This window comes from Opisthocomus hoazin, chromosome 12 (genome assembly GCF_030867145.1).
Source record: "Opisthocomus hoazin isolate bOpiHoa1 chromosome 12, bOpiHoa1.hap1, whole genome shotgun sequence".
Classification (NCBI taxonomy): domain Eukaryota; kingdom Metazoa; phylum Chordata; class Aves; order Opisthocomiformes; family Opisthocomidae; genus Opisthocomus; species Opisthocomus hoazin.
The window spans coordinates 4,788,959-4,806,059 of record NC_134425.1 but is presented as its reverse complement, the minus strand read 5'-3'; the positions used below and the strand labels follow the sequence as shown (position 1 = coordinate 4,806,059).

The 17,101-nt window shown below is 50.6% G+C and overlaps 1 protein-coding gene across 2 annotated transcripts in view; it reads right to left on the bottom strand.

Annotated features, from left to right (window-relative positions):
• The window catches only part of WTIP (WT1 interacting protein), an 87,097-nt gene that overhangs the window by 54,584 nt on the left and 15,412 nt on the right, over positions 1 to 17,101 (bottom strand). The window contains exon 1 of one of the 2 annotated variants that reach the window (XM_075433797.1): positions 1,611 to 1,656. The exons of the other annotated variant lie outside the window; for it this stretch is intronic. The gene's annotated coding sequence lies outside the window, so the exon portion shown is untranslated. Of the gene's footprint in view, positions 1 to 1,610; positions 1,657 to 17,101 lie in introns of those variants that run through there. 2 annotated transcript variants of the gene reach the window in all.

Below are 17,101 nucleotides of genomic sequence, written 5' to 3'. Positions count from 1 at the left end.
CCCAGCAGAGCATGGCTCCCCAGACCCACTCCGTCTCACCACCCACCCCCAGCCAGCATGGGCTCACGCCCGACGCGAGCAGTCAGCATCTTCAGCGCTGGGTCGCGGTACGAGGCCCCAGCGCCCCTGGCAGCGGGGCCAGAAGAGAGCCCTGCCAGAGCTCCCCAGCTCTCCGCACCCTTCTCGGCCGCCTTTTCACACCAACCATGTGCCAGGGACGGCAGCTATGGATAGTCCGACTGTGAGGTTACAGAGAGATCCACCTTTCCCCACTCAGTATTACTCCGAGGAGCAGAAATCCACAGTCTGTAATTCTCTGGCATTTCTGTCTATGAGCTCCCATGCACAAATCCACTGCAGCCACGAACTGCTTTGATAAATGAAGTTATTGCCGCATTTCTTCGCCATTGCTCCACTGAGCCATCAGAAGCGAAAGAAGGATTTAATATGGATGCTAAGCTTACACTGGCCTCTCCAGCAAGCGATTTGTTATGAGCAGCTGTCAGTTTGTTAACTCGTTTTCTCTAAGAGACTGGTCATTAACTCCAGGAATCAATGACCACAGAGACGATTAGCATACTAAAAAAAGTGCATGTATAATTCCAAAAGTGTATTTTGGAAAATATGTATGCAGCTGTGGTGTGAGCATAGTGTGAGCTCATAACTGCCTAGGAAAAGCACTGATTACACGGCTGTTCAGGTCTGGTTTTCCACCAGTCATAGCCCAGACTGCACACTGTAAGCTTGTGAAAGCCTTGACATAACAATTACACCACTTTTTTTTTCCAGATTTAATTCCAAAGCTTGTTAAACAGTCTATGAAGAATGTTCTGTTACAGAGCAACCAAGTCTCACTTCTGACACTTCACTTGACATGACTTCAGATCGACTGCTTCAGCCTTTACACGATTCCTTGCCCCTCCCAACACCTCTGTTCTAAGCAGCCAGCCGTGCCTCCAGTTCTTCAGCACACGAACTTCTGCACTTCCACCCAGGTCATCAGCTCTCCTACAGATCCCACATCTCTCCTCAGCTAGGAAAAGATGTTATACGATGTTGCATACACCCAAAGTTTGCATAACGGTTGGCTGAGCAGGAGCACAGCGTTCCTGCGCTGGGGTGAAGAGACGTTTGCATCCACGCTTAGTGTTTGACCAAACCTGAGAGCAGAGACTGAGCAAACGCATGCTGTGGACCATGGCAAAAGACCTCCAACAAAAATGACACTAGAAAGAGAAGGAGCTCCCAGAGACTCCCTGCTGCACTTAGCTACAGCATATTGCCAGCGCTCCCCACGCCTTTAACCAGTCCCCTTCACCGAGCTTGACCGTGTCAGTTGGAAGAGCACCTCTGGACGCAAACAGGCAAGCCTCCAGCGCCGTACGGCAACACGGCTGTCAGAGGCACGATGCTCTCTGGGTCACACACACTAGCAAAATGCTAATACCAGCACCAGGAGAAAGACAGGTATTTTGTGATGTACTCAATTGTTTTGCTCCGGACTCAAGAGACCAAACGCAATCCATTATAACAAGCAAAGGTATCAGCAACAACCTAGAGAAGATATTAATGCTATATAATATTTGTTCAGCCTCCTGCAACGTACTTACAAGAGTTCTCTGTAGTAGCCCACGCATTAGAAGTCCAGTACGGAACCTGTCAATCAGACCGTGGGATGCTCTTTTGAGCATGCCAGCACAGGCTGGTACTTCAGACTTCACCAGGTACCCAGCACTGGGACAGAAGCAGTGGGCAAAGGTTAAACGGAGTACATGTAACGGCAGATGTACAACCACCTTTCGGCCAAGGTTTGTCCTCAGACACACGCAGGACTCAGCCTGCGCCTAACACCATCCTCACTTCACCTGAAGTCAAGGGTTTAGCACAAACGCAACACAAACTCCAGCACGCAGCTGCTGTGCGAGTCAGAGGGAGAATCTGGCTGCCGCTCTCCTTGACAGCGCGCCACGGCGCAGGGATGAGCTGCAGCTTCACTGCCTTCCAGCCACACCGTACCTCCAGGATAACTGCTACATGCTGCCTACAGCAGGAAACAACCAAGCCTTGTCGTCAAGAGTTATGGTAAAGCTAAAATTAACAACTAACACATGGCACAGATGACTCCCTGCCTGCCTCTGCAGTGCTGGGAGAAGGGCGGGTGAACACCACGCCTGGCTACTGCAAAACTCCCTTTTCTTCTCTCGGACAGGAAAAGACCATCACTACTCAAGTCCCTCACAAGCTTTGCCACACCTGTGGCCTAGCCAAGGGGCAGGGAAACGAAAACCCACAGCCATGAAGCGGGAAGAACATAGGAGGAGGGAAGCCTTAACGCGGCTCAAGCAATGGCACTGTGGCAGCAGGGGCCAGCTGGCAGGGCGGGAGGAGCATGGAGGGGCTGCAGCGGGAGCATGCAGGTGCCCCTGCCCACGGGACGTTTTCCACACAGGCTGCGGTGCCTGTGGCCTGGCATCTCACGCCCCAGCAGGTTTTACATGGGGCGTTGCTACTACCTTAAAAAAAAAAAAATCATCTGTTAAGAAGCTGGGTAAATAGCAAAGCATCAGCGCTGCCCCGAGCCTGGGCAGCCGTGCCACTGCTGCGGCAGGACCTGCCCGAGCTGACAGCAGCTACTGTGCAGATGTCCTGGACTGCAGCAGCTCCGACGCCAAGAGGTGACTTCAGGCTGGAAGAATGCTGCCTTCCTCCAGCAGCCACAGGAGGAGGGATCTTCCGACAGACACGTCACCTCCCAGCCAGCGGCAGCCAGCAGAAACAAGGCACCTCACGGGGTGCAGCCGGCCGGGGAAACCCCCCGGCCCTCACCACCATGTGTAGCTCTCCCTGGAGGGCTTCAATTTGTCACCTGGCAAAGGTACCAGGGCTTGAGTACCCAATGTAAAATAAAACCTGGTATGTACAAGTTATAAATAAATACACCCTGGACACGCTCAGCAGCAACACACTAACCGCATGCAGGCCTGGCCTAGGTTGTCTTGCAACAGGAGCGATGGAGGGACTGTCTGGGTGAGCTACCAGCACCGCCCTCTTCCCCCAGGGAAGACCAGGAGACACCACAACTTGTGTTAAGGTTGAAAATCACAGACTAAGGGATGTGTGAACTGCTCAGGGAAACATCTTAAGCTCCCCTCCCGAGCTGCAGCCCATCCATACCTGAGACCGCAACACCCCCCAGCCAGGAGGGATCTGGCCCCATCCAGGAACGAGGAACGCCACTCTGGCTCGCAAGCACTCGAGCACTCCCCGCAACAACCATGCTGGAGGCTGGAGTACGTTAAGCTGGAGTAAGGTGGCCCACAACACCTAACACAAATCACAGCTTAAGCAAAGCAAGGCAAGAAGCAGTCTATGGACCAGGAAAGTTTTTGTTGAACCTCACTGAGATTGCCCCCAACCTTGCTTTCTCCCCATGGAAGAAATCATAGAATCATAGGTTGGAAAAGACCTATAAGATCATAGAATGGTAAGGGTTGGAAGAGACCTTAAAGATCATCTGGTTCCAACCCCCCTGCCATGAGCAGGGACATCTTCCACCAGCCCAGGTTGCTCAGAGCTCCATCCAGCCTGACCTTGAACACTGCCAGGGAGGGGGCAGCCACAGCTTCTCTGGGCAACCTGGGCCAGTGTCTCACCACCCTCATGGGGAAGAATTTCTTCCTAATATCTAATCTAAATCTGCCCTCTTTTAGTTTACAGCCATTCCCCCTTGTCCTGTCCCCACACACCCTTGTGAAAAGCCCCTCTCCATCCTTCCTGTAGGTCCCTTCAGGTACCGGCAGCTGCTCTAAGGTCACGCCGGAGCCTTCTCTTCTCCAGGCTGAACAGCCCCAACTCCCTCAGCCTGTCCTTGTAGGAGAGGTGCTCCAGGCCTCTGATCATCTTCGTGGCCCTCCTCTGGACCCGCTCCAACACATTCATGTCCTTCTTATACTGGGGGCTCCAGAGCTGGACGCAGGACTCCAGGTGGGGTCTCATGAGAGAGGAGTAAAAGGGCAGAATCCCCTCCCTCGCCCTGCTGGCCACGCTTCCCTTGATGCAGCCCAGGATACGGTTGGCTTTCTGGACTGCAAGTGCACATTGCCAGCTCATGCTGAGCTTCTCATTCACTAGTACCACCAAGTCCTTCTCCTCAGGGCTGCTCTCAAGCCACTCTCCGCCCAGCCTGTACTTGTGTTTGGGATTGCCCTGACCCATGTGCAGGATCTTGCACCTGGCCTTGTTGAACTTCATGCAGTTCACGCAGGCCCACCTCTCCAGCCTGTCAAGGTCCCTCTGAATGGCATCCCTTCCCTTCAGCGTGCCAACCACACCACACAGCTTGGTGTCGTCAGCAAACTTGCTGAGGGTACACTCAGTCCCACTGTCCATGTCGCCAACAAAGGTATTGAACAGCACCGGCCCCAGTACCAACCCCTGAGGCACACCACTCGTCACTGGTCTCCACCATCAAGTCCAACCATCCGCCCAACAACACCATGTCTACTAAACCAGGTCCCGAAGTGCCACATCTACATGTTTTTTGAACCCCTCCAGGGATGGTGACTCCACCACTGCCCTGGGCAGCCTGGTCCAATGCCTGACCATTCTTTCAGTAAAGAAATTTTTCCTAATATCCAATCTAAACCTCCCCTGATGCAACTTGAGGACATTGTGTCTTGTCCTATCACTAGTTGTCTGGGAGAAGAGACTAACCCCCGCCTCACTACAACCTCCTTTCAGGTAGTTGTAGAGAGCGATTATGTCTCCCCTCAGTCTCCTCTTCTCCAGACTACACAATCCCAGTTCCCTCAGCCGCTCCTCGTAAGACTTGTTCTCTAGACCCCGCACCAGCCTCGTTGCCCTTCTCTGGACACACTCCAGCCCCTCAATGTCCGTCTTGTAGTGAGGGGCCCAAAGCTGAGCACAGCACTGGAGGTGTGGTCTCACCATCACCTCCCTACTCCTGCTGGCCACACCATTGCTGATACAAGCCAGGATGGCGTTGGCCTTCTTGGCCACCTGGGCACACTGCTGGCTCATGTTCAGCTGGCTGTCAACCAACACCCCAAGGTCCTTTTCCGCCAGGCAGCTCTCCACCCACTCCTCCCCAAGCCTGTAGTGTTGCATGGGGTTGTTGTGACTGAAGTGCAGGACCCGGCATCTGGCCTTGCTGAACCTCATACAGTTGGCCTCGGCCCATCGATCCAGTCTGTCCAGGTCCCTCTGCAGAGCCTTCCTACCCTCGAGCAGATCGACTCTCCCGCCCAGCTTGGTGCCATCTGCAAACTTACTGAGAGAGCACTGAATCCCCTCATCCAGATCATTGATCAAGACATTAAACAAGACCGCACCCAAAACTGAGCCCTGGGAACACCACTCGTGACCGGCCGCCAGCTGGATTTAACTCCATTCACCACCACTCTCTGCGCTCGGCCATTCAGCCAGTTCTTTATCCAGCGAAGAGCACACCCATCCATGGGCAGCTAGTTTCTCCAGGAGGATGCTGTAGGAAATAGTGTCAAAGGCCTTACTAAAGTCAAGGTAGACAACATGCACAGCCCTTCCACTGTCCACTAGGCAGGTCACCTGCTCATAGAAGGAGATCAGGTTGGTCAAGCAGGACCTGCCTTTCAGGAACCCAGGCTGGTTGGGCCTGATCCCCTGGTTGTCCTTCACATGCCCAGTGAGGGCACTCAGGATGAATTGCTCCATAATCTTCCCCGGCACAGAGGTCAGGCTGACAGGCCTGTAGTTCCCGGGATCCTCCTTCCGGCCCTTCTTGTAGATGGGTGTTACACTGGTTATCCTCCAGTCATCTGGGACCTCCCCCATTAGCCAGAACTACTGATAGATGATGGAGAGTGGCTTGGCCAGCTCCTCCGCCAATTACCTCAGCACTCTTGGGTAGATCCCATGCAGCCCCATAGACCTGTAAGTGTCCAGGTGGCATAGCAGGTCGTTAACTGCTTCCTCCTGGATTATGGGAGGTTTGTTCCGCACTCCTTCCCTATCTTCGAGCACTGGGGGATGACTATCCTGGGCATAACTAGTCTGACTACTAAAGACTGAGGCAAAGAAGGCATTAAGTACCTCAGCCTTTTCCTCATCCTTGTTGACAACATTCCCCCTCGCATCCAGTAAGGGATGGAGACTCTCATTGGCCCTCTTTTTGTTGTTGATGTATTTGTAGAAACATTTTTTGTTGTCCCTTACAACAGTGGCCAGCCTGAGTTCTAGCTGGGCTTTTGCCTTTCTAATTTCCTCTCTGTACAACCTAACAAGACCCCTGTACTCCTCTTGAGTCACCTGCCCTTTCTTCCATAGGTGCTAGACCCTCCTTTTTTTTCAAGAGCTACCTGTTCAGCCAGGCCGGTCGTCTTCCCTGCCGGTTCATCTTGCGGCACATGGGGACAGCCTGTTCCTGTGCCTTGAAGACTTCCTCCTTGAAGAATGTCCAGCCTGCCTGGATCCCTTTGCCCTTCAGGACTCTCTCCCAGGCAACCCTCTCAACCAGCATCCTGAACAGGCCAAAGTCTACCCTCCGAAAATCCATGGTGGTGGTTTTGCTGGCCACCTTCTTCACTTCACCATGCACCAAGAACTCTATCATTTCATGGTCGCTAAGCCCAGGACAGCCTCCGACCAGCACATCTCCCACCAGTCCTTCTCCGTTAGTAAACAGCAGGTCTAGCGAGGCACCACCTCTGGTAGGCTCACTCACCAGCTGTGTCAGGCAGTTACCTTCCACACACTCCAGGAACCTCCTAGACTGTTTCCTCTCTGCTGTGTGGTATTTCCAGCAGAAGTCCAGTAAGTTAAAGTCCTCCATGCGAACAAGGGCTAGCAATTGTGAGACTTCTGCCAGCCTCTTGTAGAAAACTTCATCTACCTCTTCATCCTGGTTGGGTGATCTATAACAGACCCCCAGCAGGTTGTCGGCCTTAACAGCAGAAAGTAAAAGAAGGTAAAAACCCCACCAATAAACTACTTAGGCCCTTGAGATACAGACCTGCTGACTTAAAAAGATCTCTGTCACTTCAGTGCCTGCCTCCTACAAGAGGCTTTACTCAATTAATACGCAGGCTTGGAGCAGGAGGATACCCGTGTAGAACTTACTCGGAAAAATCAAAGTTTGAAATTAATTTATGTTTGGTTACAAACGCAGTGAAGTTCATGTTCACTGGGAGTTTTGTAGAAGCAAGCTCTAGGTTCTAACTCAAGCTCCTGGAACAACTTTCACTACCTCCACTCTGCCTATTGCTTAACAAGGCCGTGGCTTGCGTAGGACCACGCTGCTGGGAGAGGTCATGGCCAAAGGGAGGCACTGGGACCAGTTCCAGGAACGACAGCGCTGACCAGGACACAGGAGTTGAGCTCTACCTGCCCAAGGGACCGCCACTGCCAGCAGGTCAGCAGGGCTTGGCTGCAGCCTATTCCCACTTGCTTCAGCAGATACATGGGCTGTTCCGTCGGAAACTTTGCAGAGTTTCAAGTGTAGGGTGAGCTGATGGGCAAGAGTTTGGGAGCAGAGAAGGCTGTAGAAACACCTCTCAAGCACCACCCTCCCCGAATTCGTACTCTAGCAGCAATATGCCCAGGGCATGCCTGTGCTGGTGAACTAAACCACGGCAGCTCCAGGTCAGCGCTGCGGAGTGGGAGATGCCACAGGAGCCGGTATCAGCTCCGATTAGCAGCTCAGCAGCTGCTGGAAACTGGAAGGCTTTTGTCACTGTTAAAGTCGATCCACCCAGTGGCACAGTGAAAGCCTGAAGCTAGCGCTGCAAATGCTTATTGCTTCATACAGTATGCGAAATTACTGCTCTGAACCATGAAATTACCGACACTATCTGCACAGAGTTCACCTCGCCTCGGCCGCAGCCGGCGTGCCTCTGCACAGCTCCCCTTTGTGCGGGTCCGCGACTGCTGCCGAGCCTCCCGACGGCACAAGGCAAATCACAGCCCCATTGTTCTGCCCAGCGCTGCACTTAGGCTGATGCTCAGTTTACAGATATTCATTCGTTTCCCTGCTTCTTGATTTAGTGCATGGCAGTTCCAGGATGATTTATACTTCACACTTGGCATTTATAGAAAGATCTTTTGCTACTGAGGCAATGAACTGGAAGACCACGTAGTTCTCGTGGCTGCTCTGTCGTCTGTGTTGCTTTGGGTTGTTTTGTCCATGATTCAGAGCTCAGCCGACTGCTCAAGCTTCATGCTCAAGTTGACAACCACAGCACAAGGGGACTGGCAAATAACTTTAGCAACTGAATTCTTGACCAAAAAAAAAAAAAACAACAGAGAAGAAAACCCTGCTTCTAAACATACTTTGTGATTACTGGGATCAGAGGAGCAAGCAGACATGTAGAGGTGGGGGGATAAAGGAGAGCACATCTGTAGAGCCCTGTCCCATCCCATCGCCCGTCATGGCTGAGCACCTGACTGTCTCGCTGCAGACATGCATCCTCTCACAGCCCAAAGGGACAGGCCAACAAGGCCTTCCAGCTCAAACCACCTTCATTTTGCCCAGAACATACTGATCCCACACACAATTCAGCCTATTTGAGGAGTGTAAATCTAGCACAGTGGTAGCAGCAATCAGGTGAAGACAGGCTGGGGCCAGCAGAACCCTGAGCCTGTGCAAGTGCTGGCAGAGGAGGACACGCCAGCCCATCCCGAGCCGCCCGGCAAGCCCAACAGACACATGCATGCAGGTCACGCAGGCAGGAGCGAGCGATGCTCCCGCAGGTCCTGGCTTCAGTCCAGAAAAATCCAGTACCAACATCCAAAGCTCCCCAGTGCTCCGGGGCAAGTTTCCTGTCGGGAAGCTGGTGTGGAGCACCGGGGGCATTCAGCCCGGCTGTAGATTCACACCAATTTCAGAAAAGGGCAGACCTTCACACTGCGTACCCCAATACAATGCGCGACAGAAGAAGTGGCAGTTCACAGATGGTGATTGAGGAGATTCCTCAAAAGGAATATTCAGGTTGCAAATGCACTCACACTTAAACATTTGGTTTTTAATTAACATGGATACTGCAGTTTCTGCCAGTGCTTTAATTGCTACGAGTTCATTCAGCTGGTTGCACCAGCTGGAGATCCTCTGAGCTCTGGGATGAGGTGCATGCCACTCCATTACTTTAGACTCACTCTGGCATAATGCAGGTCAGAATGTGGACCTGCTAAGTTTTATTTAAGCTGTTTCCAGTGGCAGTATTACAGACATAAAGACAGTTTTATTACAGTAAATAAACAATAAACGACATATTTAAAGCTCGTATTTTCATCACTTTTCCTTTGTGCTTACTGATACCACACATTAATAACAGTATATCTATCTACACATTGCAGATTTTCCTATATAAATGACAGCGATCACAGTACAGAACCAGCCAGCCACTCTACCAGCCCCCTTTTCCAGTTTTGACTCAGTTGTCTTTAGCAAACCATTTAGTTGCTTTGTCGTGGCTCTTATCTGTATGAAACAGGAGCTGCCGACACCTGTGTGGCCTACAGAGAAAAGACAGTTAAACCTTCTGAGATGCCACGGAAAAGACAGAATCCATTTAAATGCTTCAGCTTCGAAAAATCTGTGCAACCAGGTAGCAACAGCGACACTGAAAGCACCACCAATGCAGCCCAAGCACCCTGAACTCCACAGCACGTCAGACCTGAGAACATCAGCTGCACAGACGTCAAGCTGGGGAGACTTTTCATTACATTCTCCCGACATTGCAGGTATGAGTCATCACTAATATATGGCAGAAAAAGGTCATATATTACAGCTGCCTTCCTTGACATATTTAAAACGGGTTCATGATTAAACAAGGAGACTAGTCTAAAAGTTTCCAGGTGCACTTTTCTGCTTTCTTAGATAACGGTCTATTTCCAGAATGAGCATGACAGCCTGGAAAAGGCATGGCGTTGTGTAACCACCTTTGGTTACAAAGCCAGCAGCTCCTTCCCCAAGCAGTACACACATCCATAGCAGCCCTGCATTTCCACCACCCACCCCTAACGGTGCCACCGACACTGGCTCGCTAGTTCTCGCCTGCCGCACGACGGTTCTTCAGCACCTCCAGAAGTGTAAATAGGTTTGCTTAAAAAAAAGCATGCATATAGGTAAGTATTATACCAAGCTATTTAGAAAGACTGAGCTATTCACTTCAAGTAAAGCTGGAAATGACTTAAAACCCTACCACCTCAACCCTCTGAACCTGTTTTTCTTCAGTCAGTGCAACTCAAGTGACTCAAGAATGCTCTGAGAACACAGAGAGGAGTGATATACCTTCCTGCCAGGTCATCCTGCAGGAACAACAATTTCAGACCGTCATCTGCCTTAGGTTTCTCCCACCTTCAGCCTATGAAAGATTTTCGTTCTGAAGTACCTACCCTGGCAAGCCTCGTGTTCCCTGCCATGGCTGCAGCCCGCTCTGCAGCGGCAGGGCCCAGCCCGGGGTGGTGCTCAGTGCCAGCTGCCACACGCCTCTGCTCCAGCAGCACAGAAGGCTCTCAGACCTGAAGGAAAGCCTGTCCCGATCTGGCAAGCTGAAAACCCTCGGGACAGCTGGCCAAATACAGTGCTAACAACATGTAAACAGGATATTCTAATTTTGCCCCCTCCACTGCCAGGAAACATGCTATATATGTAGGCTCATTTCCTTCCTATGGATCCAACTGGGGCAGAAAAAAAATCCTAAAAATCAGAAAATCAACATGCTGCCAACTTCCACAGCAAAACAGGGCTTCTACAGACCTGGGCAGTCCCAGACATTCGTCTGCTCCCCACTGCAGACAAGCGGTGGTTGTTCCAGGCTTCAGTCAGGCTCCTGCCTGCAGCAAGTGGGTAACTGAGCTTCATGTAACTGCCAAAGGATCCGAGCTCCATTCCCACCTCCAGCGACCTGCTTTCCGGGCAGCTGTGGCCAGCCAGCACCGCTCAGGCCCGCAGCAGCAGGCAGGTCTCGCTTCGCTCCACAGTGACCCTGCCACCAAGACAGGCAGCAGCACTGGCATAGATGAGGCCATGTTCCAACGACTGAATAAACCCAGCTTTACAGCTCTCAGTACCACATAAAAAGATGCCATGCAGTATAAAGGACTGGTGGTTAACTTCACATTGGCAGGATTTCTGCTAGGTCAGGTTATCGCCTGTCTGGACGGCTTTGACTTTTTGCTGGATCAGGTATTGTCAGCTCCGGATCAGGTAACAGCCTGCTCGCCAGCAGCTGGCATGGACGCCAGGGTACGTGGTCTGTCTGGCTAATCCGACAGAAATGTGAACACGCGCTTCGTCCACATCCAGTTAGTATCGATGAATGGTTCAGAAAGGCACAAATATCACACTCGGGACCATCCCTCTCCCCTGCTTTGTCCCTGACTGTTGCACTCATCTTGACACAAAATGGGAACAAAGTGGGTATAAAAAGGCCAGAAAATTGGGGGGGGGGGAAGAGTAGAGCTAGTTTTCTCAGATGAAAACAGTGGGAAACGGGCATGGTCATAGCACTCAACTAAGAAGTATGCGCAGCAGACCCTGCTTACGCACGCAGCTATACACTGTTCCCCAGCTAGTGACAAGCCGTCATCCAGAGCTAGCAGACCGCATGCCTGGAAACACACTTGGGTTTTTACCACCCACCTTCTATATTCCCACGGACAGACCAACGGTAGAAGTGCTTGGCTCCTCTGCAAAAGGTGGGTGCAAAGAAAAAAACATGCAAGACGCTGATCAGTGAGTTCTCAGAAAGGATCTGGCAAACAAGGCAAACCCCAACTGTAACGGGGTTTTGGCATCACCTGCTCTTTTCACAACCTGCCCACTGCACCTGCAGCCAAACCCTGGGCCCAAAACCTCTACGGAGACACCTGCAACCACTTAGCCAAAGTGCTAAGCTGCTCCTATTAAACAACAGGTGTCCTGCAATAGCGCTTGGCACCCAGATGCAAACAGTGCAATATACTTTGGCCCCAGCGGCTGGTGTCAAAGGCTGTTTGCTGGAGGGGAGCAAGGATTTATCTTTGGAAACGGCCCCCATGCACAGTGCTGGCACCGGCATCCCAGGGCCTAACGAGCCTGGTCTTCACACTGCAGACACGGGCACCTGCCAAGCAGCCTTCAGTGCTGTGGGACCCAACCACACACTGCAGCAGGCCTGCTCCCAGAAGGAGCACCGGGTGCCTTCTCCACACCCACCCCGCTGGCCATCGCCATGCCAAGATGGCAAGGCATCCCTACTTAAGCTGAATTTTGGAAGATGGACTCTGTTCCTTGCGGAGCTGGATGCCAGACTCGAGTCAAAGTGGTGAACACGAGGCGAGATGCTCGTCGCTCCCAGTCCTGACATCCCACCGCCCCCTCGAGCATCCCACCGCCCAGACACCACTCATCTAGTGAGTAACTCGCCAGCTCCACCACCCACAGTCATCAGACAGCAAAGGAGTTGTGGCTAAATTTTTAGCCATACTTACAAAAATACAACTAGAGCACAGTTGTGGAGCAAACACCTCCGGGATGATTATTCATTAAAAATCTTTCTAGAGGCAGCAAGCAGAAAACTCACGAACTGCAAAACCCAGGAAAGAGCAAGCAGATAGAAAAGACTGAAGGGTGAGGAAGGTAATTTTCCACTTTGTTAGTTACAGTAAATACCTCCAAATAGCATGATCTTATGCAATTTATCAGCCAAACCTCCCTTCTCCATTTTGAAAGGTTACACAAAGTGGTGAAACGTTAGTTAACTTACGTCTTACAGGACCAGCCAAAAAAATAACAGAAACATGTAATCTTCTCATAATTATAAAGTCAACACTTAACTGATATGAGAAGCCTCCATTCATGGCAGCTAAAAGGAGCATTCATTCCCCTTTACATCATCCCGTCAGTGTTCTGTCTTGATGCAATTTTCAACAGCAGGTGAAATCACTAAAAATTGGAAACAGTGTGAAAAATTTTCCTCTATCTGGTTTTAATTAAAACTCAGCCAAACACAGAGGAGCGATAAAGAGAGGTAACCCTTTCCACCTCAACTGCGCTGTCTGTTCATCGTTACCAAGCCCAGTGGAAACACCACGTGCAACACCAGTGGTAAGTATTTCTCTACACTAAAGCAGCGGTTCAGATTAGCATCACGACAAAGGCGATAAAAGATAATCCACATGTTTTATGATCTATGTGGTAGGTGTTTTGTGGCCTTTAAGTTTCAGAAGGTCCACCCGAGAAGCGGGCACCCAGATGAGACCAGATGAGACCTGATCTGCCCGGTGGGCTCACGCCATGGCAGTGGGACCTTCCGCCTGGGCACCAGGTGGGAGCTGGTGCCTCTCCCACCGGAGACTTATGCCAGAGGCTGACACAAGCCACTCCAAAGCCTCCAAGCCCTGTGACCCCCCCATTTAGACACAGCTCTTGTGGCAAACTGCCCAGGCGCTGGGCAACGCAGTACACGGAGAGTGCACGGGGCTCCCAGGCAGACGTCCAGGGCACGCATTCAGCTTCAGTATTTCAGGAGGTTCCTGGTAGCCTGTTTCTCCAGCCTGTCAAGGTCCTGCTGAATGACAATGCATACTACCTGGTATCTCAACCACTCCTCCCAGTGCAGTACAACCTGCAGGCTTGCTAGGGGTGTACTCTGTCCCATCATCCCAGTCATTAATGAAGATGCCAAGCAGCACTGACTTCTAAGATGCATCACTAATGACTGGCCTCCAATCTGACCTCGTCCTGCTGGTCACAACTGAATCCAGCACCTCAACCAGTTTTCAGTCTATCTCAGTCCACTTATCAAGTCTGTACTTCACCAGTTTGTCTAGACGGATGTTACGGGCAACAGTACCAAAAGCTTTGCTAAAGCCGAGGATCAGCATCATCCACTGCTCTCTCCTTATTCACCAAGCTTTTCATCATAGAAGGCCACCCCAGTACCACTGCTCCACACTTTCTCGAGCCTTCCTTTTGCTCATGCATCTGGAGAAGCACTTCTTGACCTTCACGTCTTTCACCAGTCAGCTCCAGGCAAGCCCCGGCTCTCCTGACCCCTGGTGTGCGCTCAGAGAGTGGTTTTATATTCCTCCCAGGTCACCTGTCCCTGCTTCCACCTCTTACACATTACTCATTTCCTTTTCATGTTTTTCTTGGGAGCTCCTTGCTCATCCATGCAAGCCTCCTGTCACTCCCGCTTGACTTTCCGCACATCAGGGTGGACCATTCCTGAGCTTGGAGACAGCAGTACCTGAGAATTCCATCCACTCTCCTGGAGCCCTTTTCTCTCCTTCCTAGCTACGCTTTAACTCCTTTGAATCAGCAAGGCACAGAATTTATATATGCGATATCCTAAGTCCGGACAGTCTACAGGAACGCTCTCCCCCATCGTAGGAACTAGTAGAGACTGAACTTCAGTTTTCAAGTAAAGCTTTCCCTAATTAAATTCACAACAAAATGAGACAGGTAAGTAAAGAGCTACCTGCGAGTATTTGCGCATTCAACTCCTACTTAGAGATTTAACTCCCCAGTGGATGCTCTTCAGACTTCCAAATGAGCATAAATGCATTTCTGAGCCCCACCTTTAATCAAAACATTCAGGACCAGTGTGTAAATGACTCAGTTGGGATTTTCCCTCTGAAGCACTAAATCACTGCAGTACAACCTAATGCAACTATTCCCCCAGCTGCGGCAAAGCCCTTTTGGAATCTCTCCTTTCACTGCATCCACTAAGAAATACGTTTGTAAATGTTCCCTCTTAAAAAATAAAAACAAACCCAAAAACAAACCACAATTCAAAAAACTTCTCTTTTGAAAACTAGCTAAAAGAATTAGTGTGTTGGGGCTTTTTTATTATTATTATTTTTGCCCTCTTTATTTTTTTTAGTACTAGAGCCTTTGTTTCCAGATGAATCTAGCCTCTTCTGCAATTGTATCCATGGAAAAATGGGTAGCTTTTATTCAGTCTATGAAGAATCTCTCTACTGTGCTGTCTCTGTAAGGTTCAGAGTGAAGCACAGAGCTGGTACCAAGCTGGTGCCTACACATCCCCTGCTTCTGCCACTGGTGCCTTTGAGAGACGAGGGAATTTGTCATTTCTGGAGAGGAGCTATTTGTCCAACTTAGAGAAGGAATCATTGTTTATCCTCAATTCAAACTTGACCCACGAGCCTTCTGTTATACTTTCTCTCCTCTGCCCGGCTGAGGAGGGGAGGGACAGAGCACCTTTGGTAGGCACGTGGCCTCCAGCCAGGGTCAACCCAACACCCTTTCATTGAACCAACAGACATGCTGTAAAGATCTGTGATACCACATAGCAGTTAGCCGAGCAACTTAATGGTACCTAGAGAAAAAGCTATGTTCTACCTACAGTACTAGATTTAAATCCTGGCAGCTATCTCTGTCCTTTATCTGCTGAAGTAGGCAATATCCAAGCATCTGCTGACAGCAGAAGAACCTTCAACTCAGACCTGAAATACTGGATGTCCCCCAGCCTCCAACCTTTTCTTTCCCCATATAATATTGCCCAGTGCACTACTTGCTACTATTTCTCAATGACCTGATCATGGGGCTTTTTGAGAGAAGAAAACTTGAAATATTTTATTCCTATTTAGGATCAAGCACATAGACTGTTCCCTGTTCAAATCTATACTCCAGACTGCATAAAACAACCTTATCCCACCTTTTTTCCCCTCCCCGCAGGCTTAAAAGCTACTGCCCTGGCCCTGAGCTGCAGGGTAAGACCAAACATGCATTTATTTGTTAGGAAATGGCCAGGCTTGACCTTGGAGTCAGTCTTACACTACTTCAGCCTCCAAGACAACACTTACTCTGTTCTCAAGTCAACTGCTTGGTGAGAAACTGCCAGCTGCATAGTCCAAAAAATTCAAACAACAATTTGTTTGCAGGCTTATTGAGTACTTTTTCTGGCTGGTAACTAACTTTTCTGGAACAGTAGCGTCACAGGTGGCAATGACGGGTGCAGCACTGAGCCTGCACCAGCAGCGTACCCAGGTCTTGGCGGCGGATCTTTCTTTGAAAAAGGGGTGTCGACTGTTCCGGGAGACGTTTTTACATAGGATGGCCACCTAGGTGTGTAGATCTTGTCCTTTGAGAAGGGAAGAGTCCCATCAATCTCACTGCAGTTCAGTTGCAGTCCTAATCCAATTTAAAACATATATAAACAAAATAAAACTTACAACCTAATATTCCCCCACAGCGCCCCTATAATTTGTTTCTCTGCTCAAAATGAAAACAGCTCAAAACAAAAACAAAGTGGTTTTACAGCCACTTTCAGCTCAACCCTCATGCTGGCAGTTCTGGACCAATGAACAATGCCTTGATATGGCAAAAGTCTGGAGAACAGGCAGGAGGCAAATGCACAGGAGTAAGCTTCATGATAAAGGTGAAATAACATACTTCTCAAAAATTTAAGCAAATATTGCCACGTATTTGCCAGAGCTCTCAGCAGCGCCCCTTCTCCTCCTTGAACCACAGTGTTCTCTTGCATTTTATACGCTGGTTAGGAAGACGAACGTGAAAGCTCCCCAAGCGCATGTGCTGGTGAGCCACCCGGCCGCAGCGGGCACCCCTAGAGCGACTCACCCCCTGACAAGCCATTCCCCCCACCACTGCTGCATGCCCCTTCCTCTCTGCTGTTAAACAGCACAGCAAAATTCCCAGCAACCCTAAGGGACCCGAGCAGCTACCTCCTTGCAGAAGCCATGGTCTTGTACAAGCCCGGAGGGACCTTGTATTTGTGGGCTGAGAGGGGACAGGAGTTGAGGCAGGGACAACCGCCCACAAAGGGGTCCAAGATGTGGCCTCGACCTTGGGAGCTAGCGTGTTTGGTTTTCTGTTGGGGTCGGGTTTTTTTGTTTTGTTTTGTTTTTTCCTCTTTCATGAGCTACAGAAACGAATTAGACTGGCACATGCGAGCTGAGGTGCCCGGCCAGAGCCAGGCCAGCCGGGTCAGGCTGCTCCTTGCTCCTGCCCGCCATCACTCCCACCCCACGGGGATGCAGGCAAAGCCCCTGCGAGGAGGAGGGAAAGGCAGAGCTTCACGTGCCTGGCGCGCCAGGGAGATGATCTGCAAGCCTGCACTTGGAGCATCTTCAAAGTATT